A 23,808-nucleotide genomic window follows, 5' to 3' on the forward strand; every position below is an offset into this window, starting at 1 on the left:
GACTAATAACGGACCCTGGAGCGCCTAGGATATGGTCAATCCCTGAAAAAAAGCACATATAGATACAAGCTGCTATCAGGTCATGTCACATATTCGTTCTAAACCTGAAAGAGAAAACAGCCGTATTACTTACGATTAGGCGTCTAACGATAGTCTCCATGTGCAAACCCGCTTGGTTGCGGGGAGCCGTACAGTCCTGTCGGCTTCTATGTTGCACATGGAGAGACGCCGCGGCGTTCTGTGTAATATCCGATCGCCGGGCGGAAGGGAGGCGGGGCCCGGATGACGCAGCTTCCGGTTCACGCCGCCAATCCGGAAATGCGTGGCCGCTCTGTGTTAGGGAGCGGTAACCAGGCAACCCGATTAACTCCACTGTGCCCGGACAAAAGGACAGGATTTACAAATGTGAGTAGAAACAAGGTTTTTTGGCTAGCTCATACTGCAGCAATGTAGTTTTACTTGTTACCGTAGGTCACAAGTGTAGATTTGAGACTAATTGGGACATGTCTGGAGATTATTGGAGGGGCTTATAAAATATCCTGGTGATATAAGGACATTTTATTTTATATTATATTTTATTGATGTTTTATTGACGGATGGGCACAGGCATAGAGACAAGTATGAGGAGATCCGGCGAGAGGAGCCATAAAGACACAGTGACAATAGGGAAAAATTGGAAATGGGGGGGGGGGGAGGTCACCTCCTAAAGGATAAAGATGATGGAGGGTATGTATATAGGGGCCTAGGGAGCCTAATGTGGAGCCTAGGTGCAGTCTATACTCTTCCCTAAGCCTAGGCGGGGTGGCCGCCCTAAGAAGGGCGGTCCCGCACAGGAACCTAGTCTATCAAACCCTAGTAGTCCCTAAAAAAAGGGGGGAGGGGGATATACTAAATCATGGGTTGACTACAACCCCCACTAACTACCTCTCCAAAATATCCCCCTGTATATTCCCCGTCACTGTGTCTCGATGAAGCTAGTGAAGCACAGCATTTCATTCATACCGTTAGGTGTAACGGTGTCAAGCGTATAAATCCAACGCGTTTCGCGTTGTAGTAATAGTTGGTCTAAATCTCCACCACGTATCGATGGACGCATATTCTCAATGCCATAGAAGCGCAGGTGTTTAATGTCGCCCCCATGGACTTCATGGATATGTCTGGAAATAGCTGTGTCTCTCTTGTTCCTCACATCGCCAACATGTTCGAGGACTCGTCTACGTAGTTCACGGATAGTCTTCCCCACGTATTTTAGGCCACATGAGCACTCGGCTATGTAGATGACTGCTTTGGTGCTGCAGTTGATGAAGGTTTTGATTCTATACATTTTGTTGAGTCTTGGTAGTGATATTTGAAGAGTCTTGCTCATATGTGTACAGGCTCGACAGTGACCACACGCATGTGAGCCAGTTGGTGTGGTCCGGTTGAGCCATGTGGTAGTGGGTGGGATAGGTGAAAGATGGCTATGAGTCACCATGTCAGCTATACTTTTGCCCTTACGGTATGTGATTTGTGGATATTCTCCTATTAAGGTGCGTAGGTCTTGATCCATAAGCAAAATACTCCAATGGCGCTGGATGATTTCTCTAATTGGTCCTGACATATTGTCGAATGTGCCAATAATTCTGCATATCCTGGATTCTTCCGTGTGTTGCCTGGGGACAAGTAACTGTTCTCTAGGGGTATCTTTGGCTGTTTTATATGCCAGGGTTAGTACATGGTCGGGATATCCCCTATCGCGAAATCTCCCCCTCAAGTCACGTGCCTGTGCCTCAAAATCCGTCTCCTGTGAACAGTTCCTCCTGAGGCGGAGATATTGCCCCTTTGGAATCCCCCTTTTCAGGGGGCCCGGGTGGCAACTCTCCCACCTCAGGAGGCTGTTCGTAGATGTGGCCTTTCTATACACATTGGTGTAAAGGCCTCCTTCTCCATTTTTTGTAATGGTTACATCCAGAAAGTCTAGCGTACGGTTGTCTATCGTGTATGTGAAGGTCAACCCGATATCATTCCTGTTAATGGATTCCATGAACTCCTTAAATTGATTCTCCGACCCCGTCCATAGGACAAGGATGTCGTCAATATATCTGACCCACAGGGGTACCAGATCACTCAGCCACTCCCTCTCTTCAACGAACGCTATTGTGGCCTCCCACCAGCCCAAATACAGGTTTGCGTATGTAGGCGCACAGGGACTGCCCATGGCAGTCCCTTTTAATTGGTGGTAATAGCGTCCGTCGAAGAGAAAGTAATTGTGGCTGAGGATGAATTCCATCAAGGTAAGTATGAACCTGTTGTGATCTACCATGTAGGTGGGACGTGTGGAGAGATAGTAGTTAACTGCTATAAGACCTTTCTGGTGCGGGATGGATGAATAAAGTGCTTCCACATCGATCCCTCCTAAGAGTGAATTAGTGTCTACCTCTATTCCATCCAACTTAGACAAGAGATCCATCGTATCTCTTGTAAAGGAGGGGAGGGAGGTGACAAAGTGTCTCAGAATCTTGTCCACATATACCCCCACGTTTTGTGATATACTACCAATGCCCGAGACTATTGGGCGCCCTTTTAATGGGACCAGGCCCTTATGGATTTTTGGGAGGGCATAAAACGTGGGGGTAATGGGAGCAGTGGGATATAGAAATTCATACTCCTTGTCACTGATAAGTTTGTTATTTCTTGCCTCCAGGAGTATGTCAGCCAATATCTCTTTATATCTTGCTGTAGGATCCTGTGTAAGTGTCTCATAGGACTCTCTATCATTGAGAATCCTATAGCACATTTTCTTGTATTGCTCTCTCTCCAGGACCACTATATTCCCTCCCTTGTCAGAGGGTTTTATAATGAGCCTATGGTCGTTTTCCAGCCCTTTTATAGCTTGTCTTTCTGCATAGGACAGGTTGTTACGGAGGGAGTGGTCCTGGAGTGAGAGAGTACTTAGATCCCTGGTGACCAATTCTCGGAAGATCTCAATACATGAGATATCGTTCATGGGCGGTTGGGTCTTGGATCTGGGTTTCAGATCCGTAAAGGGACCTTCACCCCTGTTTCTTTCGCCAGCATCAAGTAATTCAGTTAAATCTCCCAAAGTGGCCAAGTCATTTGGTGTAATTCCCAAGTCTAGGCACTTCTTTCGTTCGATATTTTTAAAGAATTTGTGCCAACTGAGCTTCCTCGTGAATAGATGTATATCCTTGGTCCATAAAAATGGGTCAAACTGGACTGTGGGAACAAATGATAGGCCCCTATTGAGAGCATTCGTCTGAATTTCAGTTAGCGGGATATTTGACAGGTTTAGGACCTGTGGGGTGTTTTTTCCAGGTGGAGCTACTGTTTGCCTTTGCCCGCCGTAGGGCGGAGGAGGTACGGATTCTCCCCATCTAAAAAAGTGGTAGATGAGGAGGCTGAGGCCGAGTATGCCGGGCTTGGTGTTATGGGGGTATTTCCGCATGTCTGTGGTGGATTCCGGGTGGTTGCTCTAGAGCGTCCCCTACCCCTATATTTTTGTCCCCTGCCTCTGCCTCTTCCTCTGCCCCTTTCTCCTCTACCTCTCTCAAGATCTGAGTAGTCAGTCTCCGAGGAGGAGGGCTCAGTTTCAGTGTCCTTCGGAGGATATCCTTTGTCAAAAAGGGAATACGCCTTATTATCACGAAATTCTTGGAGGTCTCTTACGAACTGAGTGTGTTTCCGTTCTTTGAGGTGATAGCAAAATCTTTCTATGGTACCCTGCAGTTGGGTTTCCTTAGTCCCAAATTCCGGGTCCCCCTTAAACCTTGCTGTTACCTCTTGTTGTTCTTTTAATTTCCTTCCTGAGACCTCCAAGTTTCGTTTTTCCTCCTCCAATAAAATTTGAAGGAACCTGACTGAGCAGGTGGTAGCCTCCTCCTCCCACCTTTTGAGTACGTCTGATGTACGTAATCTGGCTGCGGGTAAGATGGATATCCGCAATCCACGAGGGACAATTTTATTTTTTATATATGATTCAAAGCTTTGAATTTCCCAAAAACTGGTAATGTATGCTTTATGGCAATGAGTTAGTTCCTTAAATGCTGCCTTAAGAGACGGGGTATACTTATTCTGAATAAAGGTTTTGTCCGAAAAAACATCTCTAGCTTCACTAAGCCAATCATCTACATTGGGTGCACCAGTGATAAGACTAGCCATAACCAAAAAAGTAATTGAAAAATGATGTAGAGAATTTTTGGGTATCTCCCAACCGAATATTAGCTATACTCCCAGTCAATTCTGCAATCAAAAAAAGGGGGGGGGGGGGGAGAAGAGTGACTAAGACTTAACTTTTAATCAAGTAATCTTAAAATTGTATATAGAATATATGTGAATGTACAGTGTGGGGTAGATCTGGTGTTGTCTCCCCACCATAAAGACGCAATAATTACACACTGTTAAATGACCACGAGTGTTTAGTATTATAACTTTAGCAACATAGATTATTTCCCTTAATGCCCGACGCGTTTCGGTCACCATCCATGACCTCCTCAGGGACAGGTAGGGTATATATTTCATATGCCAAAAGAGCCCTGCTTATAAGTGGTACAGTCCTACGCCACATATAGATATAGCAGGGAACAAGACACTCATCACAAGCAGGCAGTGATACAGTACCGCCTCTTGATAATATTTAGAATCCAGAGTCTTGAATAGACTAATAACGGACCCTGGAGCGCCTAGGATATGGTCAATCCGATTAGGCGTCTAACGATAGTCTCCATGTGCAAACCCGCTTGGTTGCGGGGAGCCGTACAGTCCTGTCGGCTTCTATGCTGCACGGCGCTCCAGGGTCCGTTATTAGTCTATTCAAGACTCTGGATTCTAAATATTATCAAGAGGCGGTACTGTATCACTGCCTGCTTGTGATGAGTGTCTTGTTCCCTGCTCTATCTATATGTGGCGTAGGACTGTACCACTTATAAGCAGGGCTCTTTTGGCATATGAAATATATACCCTACCTGTCCCTGAGGAGGTCATGGATGGTGACCGAAACGCGTCGGGCATTAAGGGAAATAATCTATGTTGCTAAAGTTATAATACTAAACACTCGTGGTCATTTAACAGTGTGTAATTATTGCGTCTTTATGGTGGGGAGACAACACCAGATCTACCCCACACTGTACATTCACATATATTCTATATACAATTTTAAGATTACTTGATTAAAAGTTAAGTCTTAGTCATGCTTCTCCTAAGGCCATCAATGACATGGACTACACATAAAACTATAATATCATAGTTACATAGTTACATAGTTACATAGTTACATATCCAAATACTATGTTCTGGTTACCGCCTAATTACCATGATAATTTTATTTCATTATTGGGGTGCTCTATAGTATTAATCTCAAATAATAAAACTCAAATTTGTAACAACCTAAAGCTGAAGCTATAAATACATTTTTTGTCTCATAAGAAGGCTGAAAATTTGAATATCATTAATTGCAGTTATATTGAAAGGGGGAAAATATCACTATCAGTAATTTCACATATACTAAAAGACAAAAAGTGCTACTCACTGCTGTCAATTGATCCAACAAAAAGATTCAGTGATGAACTGGAAATTATACTGAACAGAGCTAAAAGTGATAAGCTAATTGACGGCACTGAATACCAATTTTTGAAACCAGAATTTCCAAGAATAGCTTGCTTCTATTCAATACCCAAGATTCATAAAGGGTACCCCCCTTTGAGGGGAAGACCTATTGTATCGGGGGTAGATAATGTCACACAAGCTCCAAGTCAGTACGTTGATGCGGTACTAAGACCATTTGTGTATGCCCTCCCATCTTTTGTGAGGGATACTACGGATGTACTTAAAAGATTGGAAGACGTCAAACTAGAAGAAGGGTCTTTTCCGGCCTTACTGGATGTAGAAGCACTGTATTCTAGTATCCATCACGAAAGGGGGATCCAGGCGGTAGATTTTTTCTTAAAAATCTGCCGCACATAATCATTTAGTGCTAGATCTCCTTAAATATATACTTACAAGAAACTATTTCGTCTTTGAGGGCCAGTCCTTCCACCAGCAACAAGGTGCAGCGATGGGGAGCCCCTGCGCCCCCACTTTTGCAAATCTGTACCTTGGCTGGTGGGAGGACCAAAAAGTCTTCTCGGACGAAATGACAAAATGGACAGACCATGTAAATATCTGGCTTAGATTTATCGATGATATTCTGTTAGTATGGAATTCTACGGAGGAGGAATTTGAGCAATTTGTATCAGCACTAAATAACAATGATATTAATCTGAGGTTCACTTCAACAATAAGCAAGACCCATCTTGAATTTTTGGATCTTCAGATTCGGATCATGCCTGACTGTACAATCGAGACCTCCATATATAGAAAACCTACTGCAACGAATACCCTTCTTCGGTGGGATAGTAGTCATCCACTCCCGCTGAAGAGGGGTATTCCAACCGGTCAATACTTGAGGGTGCGCCGTAACTGCTCCACCCTAGGAGAGTTTAAAATCAAAGCGCAGGAATTAAGAACTAGGCTGAGAGCAAGAGGCTACCCAAATAAAATATTGAAGAAAGCCTATAGTAGAGCTTTAAGGAGTCAAAGATCGAAATTACTTATCCCCCAAAAAGAAAAAGAAAAAGAGAACACGAATACAGTCAGAATTATTGGAACTTCTGATGATAAAAACTTTGAAGTAAAAAACATAATCCAGAAATATTGTCCAATCTTAAAAAGTGACAAGACCCTAGCAGAAACTCAGAACAACCCCAGATAACATACAGGAGGGGTCAGAATTTAAAGGATAGATTTACTAAAAGCAGTTTTGAACCATTAACATCTAAAGAAACATGGTTACAAAAAGGGGTGACGGGTACATACCGATGTGAGAAATATGTGATGTGCCCCTTCATTAAAACAGGAAAAAAGATAACCAGTGCAAGTACAGGACAAGAATTTATGATTAAACAACTGGCAAATTGTAACACAAAGGGGGTAGTCTATATGCTAACCTGTCCATGTCCAGCGAACTACGTGGGTAAAACATTCAGGTTTTTTAAAAAAAGACTCCAAGAACACGTAGCAGACATTGTACATAGCAGGGACACACCAATTGGAAATCATTTTTCTAAGTTCCATGATAGCTGCCCAGAAGGCCTGCAAGCTCAGGTAATAGAAGTGATCCCTCCCCCAAAAAGAGGAGGGAGTTGGGACAGACAGCTCCTACAATGTGAAGCATCTTGGACTTTTCAGCTAGAAACGGTGAAACCACGGGGGCTGAATGACTCTATATGTTTTTCCTGCTTCATTTAATTGGTACAGTGCTCAGTTCCCTAAAATACCGATTTTGGGTGTAATCCAGTCCAAAGTCATCTTAAAGTATTTATACGAACTTATTTAACATCAATAGACCAAAAACATAATTCAATTGTAAAGTACGGACAATAGATTTCTGGAACGGGAAACCCTTTTCCCCTGGATACGTATCTAACAATCCCCTTCCAGGCACCTGGATCTAATACCTCCGTTCTGCTAAAAGAACACAGTGACGTGTAGTGGAATGATAGGAGGATCCAGTGATGATGGGGTGAAGGGGAGGGCTACACACCTGTATAAATAGCAAGTGGAGATTTGAATCAGTGTGCGATCGCCATCAGAGTTATGCACAAGCTCACTCCACAAACAAACAACAAAAAGAAAGGAGATGCTGGAATAACAAAGCCTAAGTACGGTTCCTGATGAATTAAAGGCTGAAGGAAACGCGTTGAACCGAAATCTTACAGAGGAGCAGTGTGAACGAACACAAGGAGAAGACATCAGGTTTTTTTCTCACGTCCTCTATCTATTTGCCACCATGTGTGTGAATATATGAAATGAAATCATCTTAGTATTCTAAAGGGATAGTGCAATAATATATGAAGCTTAAACATGTCTATTAACAAAAATAACTAAACTAGTAACACGTTTGCAAATGTAAAAATACTGGTTTAAATATATCTGGGATTAAGTGAAGCTCATTTAAGAGGAACTGTGCAACATCCAATAAGGTGCTGATACACATGCAGATAGTGGACCTATTGGACTTTGTGCAAACACCCATGGGACAAGGAAGCTTTTTGCACAAAAAGTTATATAAAACGCCTTCACCTTGTTCACATTGATGCGATTTTTATGGATGAATAGTCTGGTGCAACATCTATATTAGACATTTCACGTGTCTGTACCAATTTGTTGTGTGTGGATGATTGAGCTTGGTGCTAAATATCTGTAAAAACGCAGACATTCATATATAATAAATATTACGGACAATCACTGAAGCGTGTTCCCATAACATCAAAAGGAACAGTGCATGTAGTAAATCATCCATTTCAAACATATGGCACTGGATGCAGTAAACCACTAACAGCTTTACGGATTCAAATTGCGGAATTTGCATGAATATTTGTTCTTGGCTCTACAAACCAAGTGTGAATAGTGATCAAAAGACTGTGTAGTTACTAAAAGACTGTGTCGTTACTAGAAGTGTGAACAGTGATCTAAAGTATATGGCACTGGATTCAGTAAATTACTAACAGTTTTATGGATTTAAATTGCGGAATTTCCATGAATATTTTCTCTTGGCTCTACAAACCAAGTGTGAACAGTGATCAAAAGACTGTGGCGTTACTAGAAGTGTGAACAGTGATCTAAAGTATATGGCACTGGATGCAGTAAATTACTAACAGTTTTATGGATTCCAATTGCGAAATTTGCATGATTATTTTCTCTTGGCTCTAAAAACCAAGTGTGAATAGTGATCAAAAGACTGTGTCATTACTAAAAGACTGTGTCGTTACTAGAAGTGTGAACAGTGATCTAAAGTATATAGCACTGGATGCAGTAAATTACTAACACTTTTATGGATTTAAATTGCGGAATTTGCATGAATATTTTCTCTTGGATCTACAAACCAAGTGTGAACAGTGATCAAAAGACTGTGGCGTTACTAGAAGTGTGAACAGTGATCTAAAGTATATGGCACTGGATGCAGTAAATTACTAACAGTTTTATGGATTCCAATTGCGAAATTTGCATGATTATTTTCTCTTGGCTCTAAAAACCAAGTGTGAATAGTGATCAAAAGACTGTGTCGTTACTAGAAGTGTGAACAGTGATCAAAAGACTGTGGCGTTAATATAAGAATATAAGAATACAATGTTGGGGCTCTCATCTGTATGAATTAATGTGGAGAGGTGAGCACCAAGAAAGATACCAACATATGGCGGTGGCAATACATTCTTAGTTTTTTCACGTGGTGTGATTTTTTCCAAAAAGTTTTTTCATATTTTAATGGATACAATAAATATTAACATTTTAAAGGTTCCCTATTTTTTTCATTTTTGATATAATTTCACATATCACCTAATATTTCTTCTATCAATAACTGTTTACTTAGTTTTCACGTATATGTTACACATTGTTTAATTATATTCATAAAATTTATATACTGGATACATACTATTATATTGCACACTGTCAATATTGACTTACATTTATTTTAATCATGGGTATCTATTATTTAATTGTATTTACATTTATTTTAACAACCACATTAATTTAATATCACTTTTGTTCAGTTGGATAATTACCAGCTTCACTTAGATTGCCATCCCCTATTAATTCATTAAATAAGTGAACATTAGCCAATGTTTAATAACCAGGACATCACCATATATTAGCACCTATCAGTATCGATAGGATAAGAGCGTGCATGCGTACTATACTATCATATCATTACAGCCTCCGAGACTAAGAGCCAACGCATGCGCAGTAGCTGACACTAGTGTCGGCTGAAGTTAAAGTTCTCCGGGTGTACTACAGGACATGCACTGCGCACTTAGATGATGCAGGAATGAGAGCCAGCATACAACAACAGTGACGTGGACCGGAGACTGAATACTACAGGTGAGCTCTGACAGATGACCCAGGTAGCGATTAGCGCTACCAGGATCGGATTGGATATAGCATTCTAAAGGTTGAAACAGGACCTGTGAGTGGCCCTTGGACCGGGCGCAGGTTAATGATGTGGACAACAATTGAGTGATTTTAACACACCAGCACGGACCTTATAATGATAGCACTGCAGAGCCATACCACTTAGGGAAAGGGAGTGTTAACTCCATATACATTCATAGTATAAAGGGTCCGTCCTGAGAATATTTTAATCCATTGGGGGCACTAAGCAGTGTTTTAAATGTATACAATAAAAGTTAATTCTTAAGGGGTTGATTCTAAAGGGTTTTTTTTACCCCGGGGTTAGGTTTTTTCAATAATAAGGGCCCCTTTCTGCCCTAGGGTAATTTGGTTCTATTGTTAAATGTTATTTCTAACAACTTTTTCAAGCTGGTGCTGGTTTATGACAGTTGAGCTTTAAGACCCTATTCACACAGCATAATTTTTGCAGAATGTCTGGCTGGAAATTTTTTGCCCAGACATTATGTCTGCACTGTCTCCATAGAAATTCCGATCGAAATCCACTAAACATGTCAAGTGATATACACTTTGCTAAGTGACTTAAAATATAAGGCAACATGACAGAGGTCTGGATTTCCATGCAAGCTTCAAGTTTATCTGCACCGCAAAGTGAACAAATGCAACGTTTCATGCCTTTTTCAAGCGTAACAAAATGTGGATCACAGCAATCTTATGTATACTTAACTACAAAGTGATTGGCCATCAATCATATGTTACACGTAGAATTTGATCTATGTGTAACATATTAAAAGTTTATCCCACCAAGTGTCATTGAGGAGATGTTACAAAATCATGTGATCAGTGCTTGTCAGAAAGTCATAACAACTCAAAGTGCAAATACAGTGCATCTGTGCATTATATAATAGAGGGGAAGACAGAAAGAGACTACACACAACTAAAATATCATATATATATTTATATATTGATTACCTTAATCCTTACTCCTATCCATGTATGCTGCAACCAATAGTCTATTTGTAAACAGAACATATGCGTCTGCTTCCTACTTAGGGACATAATTGGCTCTCTTTCATCTCACTATCCCATTGTCTCCACACTTAAGCAAGTGTGCCTGTGTTTAATCTAGCAGCATCACTGGCTTACCTTCTTCTGCCATTCTGCTCTCACCTTCGTAGGATTCGCTGGTTAATTTAATAAATGCGGAACTCAGTGGGTCTCAGCAGAATGACCTGCTGCGATCTGCACCTCAGCCCCTGGACTATAGCTCCCATCATGGACGGAGTCTGTCCATGATGAGAGTAGTTGTCCTAAAAGTCCTGCAGCCGGGGGATGTGCAAGTGCCATCCCTCAGAGCTGCGGTACTACAACTACTCCCATCATGGGAAAGGCTCTTTCAGGCCTGCCTCTGTTCTCATTATGCATTTTGCATAATGGGAACAGAGCCTTTCTGGCAGTGTGTTCTCAAACAGGGAGACTAGAGCCCCCATGATGGGAGTTGTAGTTTAGCAACAATTTGAGGCTCCTTGTTTATGAATACGCTAGGGTGTCGGGAAGAGCCGGTACCAAAAAGCTTGAAGCGTCACAAATGGTGCTCCTGGGTCTAGGCAGTAACAGGCTGCGGTTCTTTAGGCTGGGGAGGGCCAGTAACAATGGTCCTCGCCCACCCTGGTAACGTCAGGCTGTTGCTGCTTGGTTGGTATTTGGCTGATACTGAAAATAGGGGGAACCCTATGAATTTTTTTAAAAAAATAAATAAAAAAATGTGTGTGGTTCCCCCATTTTTTCATTATCAGCCAGATACTAACCAAGCAGCAACAGCCTGACGTTACCAGGGTGGGCGAGGACCATTGTTACTGGCCCTCCGCAACCTAAATAATGCCAGCCTGTTACCGCCTAGGCCCAGGAGCACCATTTTTGACACTCCAGGCCTGTTGGTACCGGCTCTCCTCTGCACCCCTGTTGCAGTGGTTACGGGGGAGCAATATTTGGGGGTTATTTTGGGGCTAACTCTAAGCCCTGGCTTAGTAATGGATTCTGTCTACAAGACGGCTTCCACTACTAAGCCTGAAAATTCAATTATAAAAAACAACACATTGAAAAGAATGTTTTATAAAAAAAAAAAACTCCCCCACAGGCCTCGTTAACCCTTTTGACATTTAAAAAAATACACTGTTCATCATCGCAATCCGCTGAATCTGATGTAGTCCTCCGCATTCACTCATCTAAAAATGAGAAGAAAACAAAAACAATAAAACTACAACCATTTCTGTGATTTCTACACTATCAAAAAGCTGGTGTGAAATTTTTTATGTAAACTGGACTCTCACCCCTATGAAAATATCATGTAAAGCAGAATATACGAAGGCACGTCCACTTTTACAAAACTGACGTGAACAGTATAAACGGCGGCACAAAACTCTTTGGAAATTTGGTCGATACTTTTCGCACCAAAATTGATTTTATTTTTTGTTGCAAAATTCTTTGAGAATCTCCCCCTCTGTGTACTTTATAAAGATTTATGATTTTACTATTGTGTAGAGTTTTGTTCGGCACACACTGCTGCTACAGCACTTCTAGCTATGTGGGCAGTGTTTCGCGGGAAAATGCCACAGCTCTGTGAAGTTTGAGGTAGAGAAGGAGTGCACGGTAGAGCGAGGGGGGGCATTTCTATATTTGCACAAAATTTATCAAAGGAGTGCACAACTTTTGAAAATCTTGAGCAAGAGTGTAAATTAGACAAGCATTGGAAAGGGTTAGATCTGTGTCTAAAATAGACACCCTATGATAAATCTCCCCCAATGTCTGTAATCTAGAACCTGCAGCTTTACAGGGCTTTAAGGGTAATCCGGAGATTCCAATAAAGCCAGCAGATAAGGAGGTGCCATCGTGGTGATGGACACCGCCCTGTATCTTACTAAAATCCCCAGACAAGTGAATGACCATGAAATGTGCCATCAATTGGAGAGCAATCCATTGGAGAGGATCCAGGACCGTATACAATAAATTGTAAGTGAAGCTAGAGAAAAGGATATTATTGATGAGAATCTGAGTAAATTTCTGATTTTCTCGCACCCCAGTATAACACGTTTTGCCAAATATCCATAAGAGCCTGCAGAGTTCCCCAAGGAGACCAATTGTCTCCGTGAGGGACTTTGTTTCCTCTCTGGTGGCAATATATTTGGACAGAGTACTCACGCTGATGTCCGCCATTAACCCCTCAGATGCCGTGGTCAATAAAGATCACGGAATCTGCGGCAGTGCGGGCTCGAAAATTGATGATCACAGGGATCCGATCAACCATCAGTCAAAAATTGCTGCTTTTTTGGTCACATTATATTCCCCCAAAAAAATTGTAAAAAAAATGAATATCACATATACATAAAAGTGGTACCTATAAAAACTAAAGATCACGGTGCAAAAAATGAGCCCTTATACATCCCCTATATGTAAAAATGATAATGTTATAGGTAGTCAAAATAGGGCAATTTTAAACAATTTTTTGTAAAAAAAAAAATTTATTTTAAAAACAGTACAGTAATTGAAAAGTATGAAATGACTTATCATTTTAATTATATATACACACAGAATAAAGAAAATATGTCAATTTTACTATGAAGTGTACAGCGTAAAAGCAAAACCCTCCAAAATGTGCAAAATTGAAATGAAAACTGCAATTTCCCCACACAATTTGTCATGACCGACTGGGGGACAGGGAGAGTGAGACCTAAAGTAACCCTAAAACCGCTCTCCCTGCCTACTTGCCCATCCACCCTAAACGGTGGATCGACAACTGTGCGCCAGTCCCTTCCTGCACTAAAGTGCAGTGGCGTAAAAACACATAATATACATAGTCGGTCACAGGTCAGAAACGGAAATCAACTAGACAACCAGATATACCAGACTATACAAATACTAACAGGGCAGAGTATAGTGAATTAAACAGATCATAAAACTGATATCATATAAACGGCAGACATGATAAAACGAACAAGACATGATATGAGTATACAGCAGAATCTAGCAGATGAAGGGGATAAACAGAAGAACGGAGAGCCAAAACACAAACTGAACAGATAACATAAGACACTGTTCACAAACAGGTACTAAGGACAAAGATCAGATCAACCAAACAGGAAAATAAATATAAGACACTGTTCACACTGGGACACAGAACAAACAAACTGGACTTCCCACTCCACTATAGGAGTAGCCATTAATGATAGCACCAAATAGACTACTGGCCAGCAGACACACTCCATTGTGTGGACAAAATGCTGACCCAGTTGGAAATGGAAATATAATACATAAAACACTAGATTAGAACCGGGTGAGTCGGAATAGACTCCGGAATACCAAACAAGAATATAACATACAGAGCACAGGGTGCAAGCTAGTCTCAGGCACAATGTGAACACAGACAAATCAGAAGAAATAAACAATCCTAAAACTGACTAATGTAACACAGACTAAAATACAAGGAGCATGCTATATAACCATGGCTAATGGCAGATAAAATGGCAAGATAAATACAAGGTAAATGCTCAAGCAGACATAGTCAGAATATAGCACAAACAGACATAGTAGTATTGCACTCAATAACCAGCACCAGAATGCAGGAGAACTCTGGCTAAATAACTCCACCCGAGTTTTCATTCGCTCAGAGCATTAACTATTCCCTATCCAGGTGGAATAGCAAACTGCTCTGAACAAACTAGTGTGTGAATACACACCTAAACTGAAAAATACAAAAACAAATAAACGGACATTACACAAATATTTTTTGTTTTGCCATATATTTTATGGTAAAATAAAAGGTGTCATTACAAAGTACAATTGGTCATGCTAAAATAAGCCCTCATATGGGTCTGTGGATGGAAATATCAAAGAGTTATGATTTTTAGAATGTGAGGAGGAAAAAACAAAAATGCAAAAATACATTTTTTATTATTAAAATTTGAAGATAGTAAGATCTGATATTGGAAGTGTAAAATGAGCCAAGAACACTACTTGGCTGTGGTCTAGAAAGTGGAATTCCCTCTATCTCGACTGCAGCCATTGTAATATCAAAAGAGGGGACACTTTTAGCCATGCACAAATGGGCTGCACCTACAAGATCAATCATTGGTACACATGCAGATCATCTTTTGTAATCTACATACTACAATGCCCATGCAGCCTCTGCTATATTGAAGAAACTACCAATGAACGTAGTAGAATCCATCTAAATGGACACAAATCATTAATTGGGATTGGGAAGGTAGATTTACCTATCCCCAAACATTTTCATGAAGCCAGCCTCAGCATTAGGCTGGGTTCACACTACGTTTTGTCCCATACGGGAGCGCATACGGCAGGGGGGAGCTAAAAGCTCGCGCTCCCGTATGTCATTCATTTCAATGAGCCGACCGGAGTGAAACGTTCGGTCCGGTCGGCTCATTTTTGCGCCGTATGCGCTTTTACAACCGGACCTAAAACTGTGGTCAACCACGGTTTTAGGTCCGGTTGTAAAAGCGCATACGGCGCAAAAATGAGCCGACCGGACCGAACGTTTCACTCCGGTCGGCTCATTGAAATGAATGACATACGGGAGCGCATACGGTGACATACGGGAGCGCGAGGTTTTAGCTCCCCCCTGCCGTATGCGCTCCCGTATGGGACAAAACGTAGTGTGAACCCAGCCTTAGTCAGCTGCAGTTCAGGATTATAGACCATGTTCCGGTACTTAGGAGAAGGGGCGACAGAGAAAAGTTGTTGAAACAAAAAGAACTTAAAGTCCAATGTAGAAGAACCAGCACACGACAATCACCAGTGAGGTGAAAGTAATCCACCCATTTGCCAAATACCAGGTTCAATCCATAATCCACACCACAGGAAAAAGCACCATTCACCAGGTCCAGTTTAGTTGCAGACTTTTTAAAATGTATTGCATCAGAGCGTATACATATGCTGCAATAAATTAATATATATAACTATATACACTGTATGAGTGTGTGTGTGTATATATATATATATATATATATATATATATAAATATACGGTGTATATATAATTTATTTTCCACTTCATTTTTCCCTTTCTTCTCCCTGCTCACTGTATTTGATAGACAAGCATACATTTACTATGGTACGATTGAGTTGTTCTTAGTGTCATTTTAATTATATTTTATTCTCCAGACACTGTCACTGCCACTTATTACTGACGAACTTTATGACTGTACAGGAGAAGAGAGCCAAAGGGGAGTCTACACCACTATATGAAATACACTGACCTATTAATAGGAGTATTTATTGTATTGGAACAAATATAGGTTATAATAATATTGTAATGATCTAAGCTATGCCTTTTTCCTTTTTTCTCCCCGTTTTCTTTTCTTTTCCCGTTTCCCCTTCCTTCTCTTCTCTGCCGTGTATTCAGTCTCTGCGATGTGCTACAATTTTACCACAGGCGCGGGAGACAGAATATTGGGCAGACTAGATGGGCCAAATGGTTCTTATCTGCCGACACATTCTATGTTTCTATGAGCCCAACAGATACATACTAAGAGAAATCAGCTGACTGGCGCAATGTAGCTGAGGGCGCAATGGCAGAAGAATATAAGCCAGTGACGCTGCTAGATTATACACAGGTGCACTCTCTTCAGTAAGGAGACAATGGGATAATGAGGTGAGAGAGAGATAATCATGTCACAAAGTAGTATGTTATGTTCTGTTTAAAAACCGACTACATGGATAGGAGTAAGGATTTGAGGGGTACTCCGCTGGAAAAAGTTAAAGAGAATTGTAAATGACTTCTATTTGAAAATCTTTCCAGTACTGTGTACTACAGAGGACGTTCTTTTCTTTTTGAATTTCTTTTCTGTCTGACCACAGTGTTCTTTGCTGACAACTCTATTTTATGAACTGTCTGGAGCAGGATATGTTTGCTTTAGCAGAAAGCACTGTGGTCAGACAGAAAGAAAAGAACTTCCTCTGGAACATTCAGCAGCTAATAAGTACTGGAAGGATTACAATTTTTAAATAGAAGCTATTTATTTATTTAACTTTCTGGCACAGTTGATTAAAAAAAATGTTTTCCAGTGGAGTATCCCTTTAAGGTAATCAGCATATATATGATATTTTAGTGTTGTGAAGTCTCCTTCTGTCTTTCTCTTTTTAAATGATGTACAGATGCATTGTAATTGCACTTTATTGAGTTATGACTTTCTGACAAGCACTGATTACATGATTTTGTAACATCCCATCAATGAGATTTGGTGGGATGAACTTTTAATCAAATTCCATGTGTAACACATTATTGATGGCAAATCACTTTGTAGTTGGATATACTTTAAGATTGCTGTGATCCACATTTTGTTATGCTTGAAAAAGGCACCCTGCTGAAACATATCATTTTTTCACTTTGTGGTGTAAATAAACTTAAAGCTTGGAAATTTGGACCTCTGTTGTCTTGCTGTAACCATATACACTTTGCTGTGTCTCTTGTTCCAGCTTTGGCATGCTGGTGGGTCACCTGCACAAGCTGGAGGTGGTCTTGTGCTGACTCTCCTATTGGACTTTTTATATTTTAAATGTATGGCAATTTGTTAGATAAAACACAATAAGACGATTAAAGCCGCATACATATTTTCCTACATTCATTTCCTAATCATTTCTCAGCTACAGCACGTAATAAATAGAACCTTGTATGGTGCATATAATGGGAAAAGGGGGTTATTTAACCCCTTAAGGACTGAGCCCTTTTTCACTTTTAGGACTCAGCCCTTTTTTGCAATTCTGACCACTTTATGCATTAATAACTCTGCGATGCTTTTACCGATTATTCTGATTCCGAGACTGCTTTTTCATGACATATTCTACTTTATGATAGTGGTAAATTTTCATCGTTACTTGCATCCTTTCTTGGTGAGAAATCCCAAAATTTCATGAAAATTTTGCATTTTTCTAACTTTCAGACTCTCTGCTTGTAAGGAAAATGGATATTGCAAATAAATTATATATTGATTCACATATACAATATGTCTACTTTATATTTGCAGCATAAAGTTGACATGTTTTTACTTTTGGAAGACATCAGAGGGCTTCAAAGTTCAGCAGCAATTTTCCACAAAAATTTCAAAATCTGAATTTTTCAGGGACCAGTTCAGTTTTGAAGTGGATTTGAGGGGTCTTATTATTAGATATACCCCATAAATGACCCCATTATAAAAAGTGCACCCCCCAAAGTATTCAAAATGGTATTCAGAAAGTTTGTTAACCCTTTAGGTGTTTCACAGGAATAGCAGCAAGGTAAAGGAGAAAATTCAAAATTTTCATTGTTTACACTCGCATGTTCTTGTAGACCCAGTTTTGGAAATTTTACAAGGGGTAAAAGGAGAAAAAGCCCCCCAAAATTTTTTACCCAATTTCTCTCGAGTAAGGAAATACCTCATATGTGGATGTCAAGTGCTCTGTGGGTGCACTACAAGGCTCAGAAGGGAAGGAGCGACAATGGGATTTTGGAGAGTGAGTTTTTCTGAAATGGTTTTTGGGGGCATGTCACATTTAGGAAGCCCCTATGGTGCCAGAACAGCAGAAAACCCCCCACATGGCACACTTTTTTGAAAACTACACCCCCCAAGGAACGTAACAAGGGGTCTGCTGAGCCTTTACACCCCACAGGTGTTTGACAACTTTTCGTTATGTTAAAAGTTGAATGTGTAAATGAAAAAAAAAATGTCACTAAATTGCTGGTTTTCCCCCCAATTTTACATTTTTACAAGGGGTTATAGGAGAAAATGCCCCCCAAAATTTGTAACCCCATCTCTTCTGAGTATGGCAATACCCCATGTGTTGACGTCAAGTGCTCTGCTGGCGCACTACAATGCTCAGAAGAGAAGAAGTCACATTTTGGCTTTTGGAAAGTAAATTTTGCTGAAATTGTTTTTGGGGGCATGTTGCATTTAGGAAGCCCCTATGGTGCCAGAACAGCAAAAAAAGACACATGGCATACTATTTTGGAAACTACACCCCTCAAGGAACATAACAAGGCATAAAGTGAGCATTAACACCCCACAGGTGTTTGACAAAGTTGGACGTGAAAATTTAAAATTAGATTTTTTTCACTAGAATGCTGATGTTACCCCACATTTTTCATTTTCACAAGGGGTAATTGGAGAAAAAGCATCCCAAAATTTGTAACCCCATTTCTTCTGAGTATGGAAATACCCCATATGTGAATATAAAGTGCTCTGCGGGCAAACTACAATGCTCAGAAGAGGAGGAGCGCCATTGAGCGTTTGGTGAGAGAATTTGGTTGGAATAGAAGTGGAAGGCCATGTGTGTTTGCAAAGCCCCCCGTGGTGCCAGAACAGTGGACCCCCCCACATTTTTTCAAATCCAACTTTGACGAAAATTTGTCAAACACCTGTGGGGTGTTAAGGCTCACTATACCCCTTGTTACATTCCGTGAGGGGTGTAGTTTCCAAAATGGGGTCACATGTGGGTGTTTCTTTTTTTGCGTTTTTGTCAGAACCACTGTAATATCAGCCACCCCTGTGCAAATCACCAATTTAGGCCTCAAATGTACATAGTGCGCTCTGACTTCTGAGCCTTGTTGTGTACCCACAGAGCACTTTACGCCCACATATGGGGTATTTCCGTACTCAGGAGAAATTGCGTTACAAATTTAAATATTTTTTTTCCCTTTTACTGCTTGTGAAAATTAAAAGTATGGGGCAACAACAGCATGTTAGTGGAAATTTTTTTTTTTTACACTAACATGCTGGTGTAGACCCCTACTTTACCTTTTCATAAGGGGTAAAAGGAGAAAAAGACCCCCAAAATGTGTAACGCAATTGCTCCCGAGTACGGAGATACCCCATATGTGGCCCTAAACTGTTTCCTTGAAATACGACAGGGCTCCGAAGTGAGAGAGCGCCATGCGCATTTGAGGACTAAATTGGGAATTTGAATCCGCCACAAAAATACCCTACAGCAGTGTTTCCCAAACAGGGTGTCTCCAGCTGTTGCAAAACTCCCAGCATGCCTTGACAGTCGGTGGCTGTCCGGCAATACTGTGAGTTGTTGTTTTTCAACAAATGAGGCTCCATTTTGGAAACCGTGCCGTACAAAATTTTTTTTTTATTGGTGGGGGGGGGGGGGGGGGGACTGTGTAGGGGTATGTAGTGTTTTACTTTTTATTTTGTGTAGTGTAGTGTAGTGTTTTTAGGATACATTCACACGGGCGGAGGTTTACAGTGAGTTTCTTTGCTGGGAGTTTGAGCTGCGGCGGTAAATTTGCCACATCTCAAACTTGCAGCAGAACTCGCTGTAAACCTGCCCGTGTGTGGGGGGGGGGGGCAAACCTCCAGCTGTTGCAAAACTACAACTTCCAGCATGCACTGACAGACCATACATGCTGGGAGTTGTAGTTATGCAACGTCTGGAGGCAAATTGGTTGCGAAACACAGAGTTTGTTACATAACTCGGTATTTCGCAACCAGTGTGCCTCCAGCTGTTGCAAAACTAGAACTCCCAGCATGTACAGTCTCTCAGTGCATGTTGGGAGTTGTATTTTTGCAACAGCTGGAGGCACACGGGTTACAAAACACTGAGTTAGGTAACAAACTCTGTTTCTCAACCAATGTGTCTCCAGCTGTTGCAAAACTGCAACAATCAGCATGCATTGACAGCCGAAGGGCATGCTGAAAGTTGTAGTTTTGCAACAGCTGGAGGCACACTGCTACAACTCCCAGCATACCCTTTGGTAGTCTGTGCATGCTGGGAGTTGTAGTTATTCAACAGCTGGCTGCACACTTTTTCATAGAAAAAAAAGTGCCTCCAGCTGTTGCATAACTACAACCCCCAGCATACACAGACTAGCAAAGGTAGTTTGGAACTCCAGCGGTTGCAAAACTACAACTCCCAGCATGCCCTTTGGCTTTTGCATGCCGAGAGTTGTTGCTAAGCAACAGCAGGAAGTGAAGAGGCCTTACCCCCTGCTGTGTATGCTGCCCCGGGACGATGCCGCTGCTGCAACCGATCCTGCTGCTCATGTTGCCGCCACCGCACTAGAGGGGACCCCCGCCAGACCAGGGCAGGGTAGGAGACCCCCTCCGGTGCCGATCTCCTCTCCGATCGCCGTCCCCAGCAGGTCCATGACTGATCGGTCGTTCCGACTGATCAATCATGTGATCGCAAGGCGGCACCCGTGCCACCTCACTCCTGTCTCGGACAGCCCCATTCACCCTTTTTTTGGGGGTCACCGTGTCACCAGAGATATTGGGGGACCTCAGGACCTCCCTGGGCAATATGCCGGGATGCCTGCTGAACGATATCAGCAGGCATCCCGGTCCGGTCCCTGCCTGGTGAGCGGCAGGGACCGGAAGAACGCAGGGCGTATCCATACACCCTGAGTCCTTAAGGACTCGGAAACGGGGGCGTATGCATACGCCCTGCGTCCTTAACCCCTTAAGGACGCAGCCCTTTTTCACCTTAAGGACTGAGCCCTTTTTCGCAATTATGACCACCGTCACTTTACGAATTAACGCGAAAACGCTTTTACCGAATATTCTGATTCTGAGATTGTTTTTTCGTGACATATTCTACTTTATTTTGGTGGTAAATTTTCGGCGTTAATTGCATCCTTTTTTGGTGAAAAATCCCCAAATTTCATGAAAATTTTGCATTTTTCTAACTTTGAAGCTCTTAATTGTAAGGAAAATGGATATTCCAAATAAATTTTATTTTTCTTCACAAATACAATATGTCCACTTTATGTGGGCATCATACAATAGACATACTTTTGCTTTTTGAAAAAATTAGAGGGCTTCAAAGTAGAGCAGCAATTTTCAAAAATGTCATGTAAATTGCTAAATCTGAAGGGACAGATGTTACAGAACTACAACTCCCAGCATGCCTGGGCAGTCGAGGCATACTGAGAGTTGTAGTTTGGCAACATCTGGAGGGCTACTGTTTGGGCACCACTGTAACAGTGGTCTCCAAACTGTGACCCTCCAGATGTTGAAAAACTACAACTCCCAGCATGCCCAGACAGCCTTTGGCTGTCTGTTCATGCTGGGAGTTGCAGTTTGGCCCCCCTAGTGATTGCCACAGTAAAGCTCGATTTACTTTAACTTTCAATTCCCCCCCCCCCACCACTGTCGATTCCCTACCTGAGCAAAGATCCAGCAGGCTCCAGCGAAGATCCCAGGTCCCCAGGCATCTTCTCCTGCAGGTACGGCCTCCATCTTCTTCCCAGAGCCCCTCGACATCCCGGGGCAGGCAGAACGGGGGGTTGCCATGGCAACCCCCTGTCCTGCGCTGCCATTGGTCAGAACTCCGTTCTGAGTAATGGCAGGGGATAGGAAGAGATCGCAGCTTTGCGACCTCATTCCTATCCTTTAGGCTGATCGGGGCTGTTGCTGACAGCTCCGATCAGCCCTATTTTCCAGGTGATCGGGTCACCAGAGACCCGATCAGCCCGGAATTGGAGAAAATCACATGTCTGAATTGACATGCGATTTTCTCCGATCGCCGACATGGGGGGGTCTCAGGACCCCCCTGGGCGATGTGCCAGGGTGCCTGCTGAATGATTTCAGCAGGCATCCAGCTCCGGTCCCCAACCGGCTAGCGGTGGGGACCGGATTTCCGACGGGCGTATGGATACGCCCTCGGTCCTTAAGGACTCGGAATGCAGGACGTATCCATACGCCCTGTGTCCTGAAGAGGTTAAGGGGTTAAGGGAGATATGCGGTGAAAATCTTTTAACTCATCCTGTGCCTGGGCTGCAAAAAAAAAAAAAACTTTAACTCACGTTCCTACATTCCCCCGTTGTGGAGATATCGGCGTCCCTGTCCACCAGTGCTGCTTCTTCTTATCCTCGGAACGTCACATTGCTGTCCCAGCAATGTCCCAGTCATGTAAGGAGCTGGCCAGAACTCCTTACATGACAGTGTGCTCAGCCTATCACCGGCCAAGGCGGGGCATCACTGCGGCCGTTGATACGCTGACAGCACTGTGATGTTCCGAGGAAAAGAAGGAAGACAAGCAGCACCGGAGGTCAGGAACACCGATATCTCCACAACGGGAGGAACGTAGGAAGGTGAGTTAAAGTTTTTTGTTTTTTTGCAGCCCGTGCACAGGATGAGTTAAAAGATTTTCGGCACATATCTCCTTTATTAGGGAAGCTGCTTAGTTACATTTAAATTTTTTTTTTTAAATTTCTACTATTTTTTATACATAACTAAAAATTAACTTTAAGAATACAGATGGAGAAAAAAATGAAAACTTAGCATTCGTAGAAACTGTTGTATGTAGTCTTATTCTATTAAATCTTTCTACCGTACAGAGAACAACACAAGGTGCAAAGAATCACTATACCACATGAGTGGTTTTGCAGATTATACATTAATTTACATTACGGCATGCCTGCCTAGATAAAAAAAAATAATCTTTTAAGAGAGCTATGTAAATTTATAAGAAAATGTAATTTTTTTTCTTTCTCTGTTTTTATGTAATAATGAACTGTTTTATCAGGTTTCTAAGTAAAATGTCATTGAGATTTGAGTCTTTTTCACTAATAAACCAATTATTTATGATTACATTCCTAACAATATGATGAATGGAAGTAGTGCTGAACGAAAAAAATATTATTTTTTCTTTATTTAAGTTCACATCTGTCTCTGCTTTCAGCTTTTTCATAGGCTGTTTCAATTGCTTTAGTGGGAAAACCCCTTTGGCAGATTTTTCTCAGTTATTATCAGGGATATTAGAGATATATGAGAGATATAGATAGATTAGATCTATTAAAGCTATTTGGTGACCAGGAAGAATCGGGCCCAAGTACCTATGGAACTGGAGGTCCCTGGCACCATGGCGGCATTCCAGC

The sequence above is a fragment of the Hyla sarda genome, chromosome 8 (assembly GCF_029499605.1).
Source record: "Hyla sarda isolate aHylSar1 chromosome 8, aHylSar1.hap1, whole genome shotgun sequence".
NCBI lineage: Eukaryota > Metazoa > Chordata > Amphibia > Anura > Hylidae > Hyla > Hyla sarda.